Raw genomic sequence first — 6,986 nt, 5'->3', positions numbered from 1 at the left:
ACTGAATTTTTGAGGTGGAAAGAACTTTGCCAAGAAGGCATTGACTAGCTTTTCCCAAGAGTTCAGGCTTTCTTTAGGTTGTGAGTCCAACCATATCCTAGCTCTGTCTCTTACAGCAAAAGGGAATAGCATAAGCCTGTAGACCTCAGGGTCAACCCCATTAGTCTTGACAGTGTCACAGATTTGTAAGAATTCAGCTAAAAACTGATGAGGATCTTCCAATAGAAGTCCATGGAACTTGCAATTCTGTTGCATTAGAGAAACTAATTGAGGCTTAAGCTCAAAGTTGTTTGCTCCAATGGCAGGGATAGAGATGCTTCTCCCAAAGAAGTCGGAGTAGGTACAGTAAAGTCACCAAGCACCTTCCTTGCATTGTTGGCATTGTTGTTGTTTTCGGCTGCCATGTCTTCTTCTTGTTTGAAGATTTCTGTTAGGTCCTCTACAGAGAGTTGTGCTTTAGCTTCTCTTAGCTTTCACTTCAAGGTCCTTTCAGGTTCAGGGTCAGCCTCAACAAGAATGCTTTTGTCTTTGTTCCTTCTCATATGAAAGAGAAGAGAACAAGAAAATATGGAATCCTCTATGTCACAGTATAGAGATCCCTTGAGGTGTCAGAGGAAAAGAAAAATAGAAGGAAGAGGTAGAAGAATTTGAACTTATCAAGAAAGATAGAGTTCGAATTGTGCATTGAGGAGGAGTGTTAGTCCATAAATAGAAGGATGTGAGAAGAGGGGAAGAAATTTTCGAAAATTAAAGTGAATTAATTAATAGAAATTTTGAAAAATGGTAATTGATTTTCGAAAACTAAGATTGGGAAAGAAATTAAGTGAAATTTGAAAAAGATTTTGAAATTAGAAATCAAAAAGATATGATTGAAAACCATTTTGAAAAAAGATGTGATTAAGAAGATATGATTGAAAAGTTATGGTTTTAAAAAGATTTGATTGAAAAGATATGATTGAAAAACAATTTAAAAGGATTTGATTTTGAAAATTAATGACTTGGCTAACAATTTAAAAGATATGATTCAGACATTAAACCTTTCTCAACAGAAAAGGCAACATACTTGAAATGTTGAATCAAATCATTAATTGTTAGCAAGTATTTTTGAAAATGGAAAGAAATTGATTTTGAAAATATATGATTGAAAAGATATGATTTGAAAAATATTTGATTTTGAAAAATTTTGAAAACTTGAAAAAATTTTGAATTAAAAACAAAATCTTTCCTCTTGTGCCATTCTGGCGTTAAACGCCCAGAATGGTATACATTCTGGCGTTTAACGCCCAAAACTCACCCCTTTTGGGCGTTAAACGCCCAGCCAGGCACCCTGACTGGCGTTTAAACGCCTGTTTTCCTTCCTCACTGGGCGTTTTGAACGCCCAGCTTTTTCTGTGTAATTCCTCTGCTGTATGTTCTGAATCTTCAATTCTCTGTATTATTAACTTGAAAAGACACAAATTAAAAATTTTTTTGAATTTTTTTAATGATGAGGAATAATCAAAATGCAACTAAAATCAAATAACAATGAATGCAAGACACCAAACTTAGAAGTTTGTATACTATTGACACTAACAAATTGAAAATGCATGTGAGAAACAACAAAACACTCAAGACAAGAGAATTTAAAGATCAGAACAAGGAAATCATCAAGAACAACTTGAAGATCAATTAAGACACATGCATGAATTCAAAAAATGTAAGAAGAACAGAAACATGCTATTGACACCAAACTTAAAATGAGACACTAGACTCAAACAAGAAATATTTTTGGTTTTTATGATTTTGTAATTTTTTTGGATTTTTCGAAAATTATATGGAGAAAGAAAATAAAGAGATTCAAAATTTTTAATAAGAATTCCAGGAATCATGCAATGTTAGTCTAAAGCTTTAGTCTAAAGAAATTAGACATGGCTAGCCAAGCTTCAGCAGGACATTGCATTCAAGAGCTAAATTGATGAGAATCAATCAGCTTTGGTGATGATGAAAACATCACCTTGAAACACTAGAATTCATTCTTAAAAATTCTGAAGAAAAATACCTAAGCTAAGCAACAAGATGAACCGTCAATTGTCCAAACTCAAACAATCCCCGGCAACGGCGCCAAAAACTTGGTTGGCGAAATTGTGACCATCAATGGCGCCATCAACATGGTACGCTCAATTGCAATCTCAACTCTTTATCACAACTTCGCACAACTAACCAGCAAGTGTACTGGGTCGTCCAAGTAATAAACCTTACGCGAGTAAGGGTCGATCCCACGGAGATTGTTGGTATGAAGTAAGCTATGGTCATCTTGTAAATCTCAGTCATGCGGATTCAAATGGTTATGGAGAATTAATGAATAAAACATAAAATAAGGATAGAGATACTTATGTAATTCATTGGTGAGAATTTCAGATAAGCGTATGGAGATGCTTTGTCCCTTCCGTCTCTCTGATTTCCTACTGTCTTCATCCAATCCTTCTTACTCCTTTCCATGGCAAGCTGTATGTTGGGCATCACCGTTGTCAATGGCTACAGTTCCATCCTCTCAGTGAAAATGTTCAACGCACTTTGTCACAGCACGGCTATTCAGCTGTCGGTTCTCGATCATGTCGAAATAGAATCCAGTGATTCTTTTGCGTCTGTCACTAACGCCCCACAATCGCGAGTTTGAAGCTCGTCACAGTCATTCAATCCTTGAATCCTACTTAGAATACCATAGACAAGGTTTAGACCTTCCGGATTCTCTTGAATGCCGACATCAATTCTAGCTTATACACGAAGATTTCGATTAAGGGATCCAAGAGATATCCACTCAATCTAAGGTAGAATGGAGGTGGTTGTCAGGCACACGTTCATAGGTGAGAATGATGATGAGTGTCACGGATCATCACATTCATCAAGTTGAGGAACAAGTGATATCTTAGAACAAGAATAAGCTGAATTGAATAGAAGAACAATAGTAATTGCATTGATACTCGAGGTACAGCAGAGCTCCACACCTTAATCTATAGTGTGTAAAAACTCCACCGTTGAAAATACATAAGAACAAGGTCTAGGCATGGCCGAATGGCCAGCCTCTCATAATCTAAGAACTAGACGTCCAAAGATGATCCTAAGATCCAAAGTGATCAAAAGATGAAAATACAATAGCAAAAGGTCCTATTTGTAGAGAACTAGTAGCTTAGGGTTTACAAAGATGAGTAAATGACATAAAAATCCACTTCCGGGCCCACTTGGTGTGTACTTGGGCTGAGCATTGAAGCTTCTATGTGTAGAGACTTTTCTTGGAGTTAAACACCAGCTTTTGTGCCAGTTTGGGCGTTTAACTCCCATTCTTGTGCCAGTTCCGGCGTTTAACGCCGGGCAGTTTTGAGCTGATTTGGAATGCCGGTTTGGGCCATCAAATCTCGGGCAAAGTATGAACTATTATCCATTGCTAGAAAGCCCAGGATGTCTACTTTCCAACGCAATTGAGAGCGCGCCAATTGGGCTTTTGTTGCTCCAGAAAATCCACTTCAAGTGCAGGGAGGTCAAAATCCAACAGCATCTGCAGTCCTTTTCAGCCTCTGAATCAGATTTTTGCTCAGGTCCCTCAATTTCAGCCAAAAAATACCTGAAATCACAGAAAAATACACAAACTCATAGTAAATTCCAGAAAAGTAAATTTTAAATAAAAACTAACAAAAATATAATAAAACTTAACTAAAACATACTAAAAACATACTAAAAACAATGCCAAAAAGCGTATAAATTATCCGCTCATCACGAACCCAATCATTCATATATTTATTATCTGAAATTTATCCAATCACTTATGTCATCATACAATGCACACATCAACTTACCTTTCTTATCTCTTTCCGGCCTCTGGCCCAAAATTCACGGCCTCTGGCCCAAAATTCACGGCCTCCGGCCCAATTTCACAATTTAAATGCATAAACCACAAATCAATACTCATTACCCAATACATCAAATTCTCAATACACCAAGCATACAAGGCCACACAATTCTCAACCCAATCATTAATTCACATTACATACCAACTATGCATATTAGCACCAACCATTTACACAATTCAAATTTAATCCTATGGGTATCTAGCCTAGGAATTCTCATCACACCACACGGTACTTAAATAAAACTTAAACCGTACCTCTTATAGCCAAACCAATTGAGCCTCTTCTATGGAAGTCTCCACCAACCCTTAGCTCCAAGCCTCACCAAAGCTCAACAAGCAACACCAACCTCCCAATTGTGCATCAAAATCACCAAATACACTAACATAACCAATTTCACATACATACATCAACCTAGGACTCATAAAAATGATAAACCACAAGGGTTTGAGTACTTCTTATCTCAGTCCATATGAAGTAAGGATAGAACCCGCTTAGAATCCATGTTGGAGTATCCCTAAACACCCAAAATCACAAGATTTCAATACTAACTACCCAAAAACGTGTAACAGTAGGGAATTTCGAAAACTGGGCAGAGATGAATAGAATACTGATGAGCGGATAATTTATACGCTTTTTGGCATTATTTTTAGGTAGTTTTTAGTAGGATCTAGCTACTTTTAGGGATATTTTCATTAGTTTTTATGTTAAATTCACATTTCTGGACTTTACTATGAGTTTGTGTGTTTTTCTGTGATTTCAGGTATTTTCTGGCTGAAATTGAGGGACCTGAGCAAAACTCTGATAAAAGGCTGACAAAGGACTGCCGATGCTGTTGGATTCTGACCTCCCTGCACTCTAAATGGACTTTCTGGAGCTACAAAACTCCAAATGACGCACTCTCAATGGCGTTGGAACGTAGACATCCAGAGCTTTCCAGAAATATATAATAGTCCATAATTTATTCGTGATTAGATGACGTAAACTGGCGCTCAACGCCAGTTCCATGCTGCATTCTGGAGTCAAACGCCAGAAACACGTCACGAACCAGAGTTGAACGCCAAAAACACGTTACAACTTGGCGTTCAACTCTAAAAGAAGCCTCTGCATGTGTAAAGCTCAAGCTCAACCCAAGCACACACCAAGTGGGCTCCGGAAGTGGATTTCTATATCAATTACTTACTTCTGTAAACCCTAGTAGCTAGTCTAGTATAAATAGGACATTTTATTATTGTATTCGACATCCTGGATTGTATTTTTGATCCGGTGATCACGTTTTGGGGGCTGGCCATTCGGCCATGCCTGGACCACCATCACTTATGTATTTTCAACGGTGGAGTTTCTACACACCGTAGATTAAGGGTGTGGAGCTCTGCTGTACCTCGAGTTTTAATGCAATTACTACTATTTTCTATTCAATTCAGTTTATTCCTGTTATAAGATATTCGTTGCACTTCACCATGACGAATGTGATGATCCGTGACACTCATCATCATTCTCACCTATGAATGCATGACTGACAACCACTTCTGTTCTACCTTAGGCTGGGCGCATATCTCTTAGATTCCTTAATCAGAATCTTCGTGGTATAAGCTAGAATTGATGGCGGCATTCATGAGAATCCGGAAAGTATCAACCTTGTCTGTGGTATTTCGAGTAGGATTTAGGGATTGAATGACTGTGACGAGCTTCAAACTCGTGATTGTTAGGCGTGATAACAAACACAAAAGAATCAATGGATTCTATTCCGGCATGATCGAGAACCGACAGATGATTAGCCGTGCTATGACAGAGCATTTGGACCTTTTTCACTGAGAGGATGGGATGTAGCCATTGACAACGGTGATGCCCTACATACAGCTTGCCATGGAAAGGAGTAAGAAGGATTGGATGAAGGTAGTAGGAAAGCAGAGATTCAGAAGGAGCACAGCATCTTCATACGCCTATCTGGAATTCCCATTAATGATTTACATAAGTATTTCTATCTTTATTTTCTGTTTATTTATTATTATTATTCAAAAACTCCATAACCATATATTATCCGCCTAACTGAGAATTTCAAGATGACCATAGCTTGCTTCATACCAACAATCTCCGTGGGATCGACCCTTACTCACGTAAGGTTTATTACTTAGACAACCCAGTGCACTTGCTGGTTAGTTGTGCGAGGTTGTGAAGAAAGTGCTGAGTTATAAACGCGCACACCAAGTTAAATGCCATTATTAGAGATCACAATTTCGTGCAACAAGTTTTTGGCGCCGTTGTCGGGGATTGTTCAAGTTTGGACAACTGACGGTTCATCTTGTTGCTCAGATTAGGTAATTTTCTTTTTGTTTTGTTTTCAAAAAATTTTCAAAAAAAATTATTCCTATTTTCGAAAAAAAAAATTTAATTAAAAATAAATCATTCTATGGCTTCAGAATTTTTAAGAATGGATTCTAGAGTTTCATGAAGCATGTTGAATCCTAGCTGGCTGTAAAGCCATATCCAAATCCTTTTGGAATGAGACTTCAACTAATCACCTCAATGCATGTAATGCCATCCTAAAGCTGGTTGGCTATTAAGCCATGTCCAACCCTTGGATTGGAGCTTTAGGCTAACATTGAAAGATTCCTGGAATTCTTCTTAAAAATTTTGAATTTCTTATTTTCTTTTTCCTATATATTTTTCGAAAATAATAAAAGAAAATACAAAAAAATCATAAAATAAAAAAAAAACAGAAATATTTTGTGATTCTTGTTTAAGTCTTGTGTCATGTTTTAAGTTTGGTGTCAATTGCATATTCATGTTGTTCTTGCATTTTTCGAAAAATCATGCATTCATAGTGTTCTTCATGATCTTCAAGTTGTTCTTGGTAAGTCTTCTTATTTAATCTTTAAATTTTCTTGTTTTGTGTTGTATGATGTTTTTCATGTGCATTTTTGCATTCATAGTGTCTAAACATGAAAGATTTCCAAGTTTGGTGTCTTGCATGTTTTCTTTGCATCAAAAATTTTTCAAAAATATGTTCTTGATGTTCATCATGATCTTCAAAGTGTTCTTGGTGTTCATCTTGACATTCATAGTGTTCTTGCATGCATCATGTGTTTTGATCCAAAATTTTCA

This window comes from Arachis stenosperma, chromosome 5 (genome assembly GCF_014773155.1).
Source record: "Arachis stenosperma cultivar V10309 chromosome 5, arast.V10309.gnm1.PFL2, whole genome shotgun sequence".
In the NCBI taxonomy this organism is placed as follows: domain Eukaryota; kingdom Viridiplantae; phylum Streptophyta; class Magnoliopsida; order Fabales; family Fabaceae; genus Arachis; species Arachis stenosperma.
The sequence above is the reverse complement of the archived record's forward strand: the minus strand, read 5'-3'. Positions refer to the sequence as shown.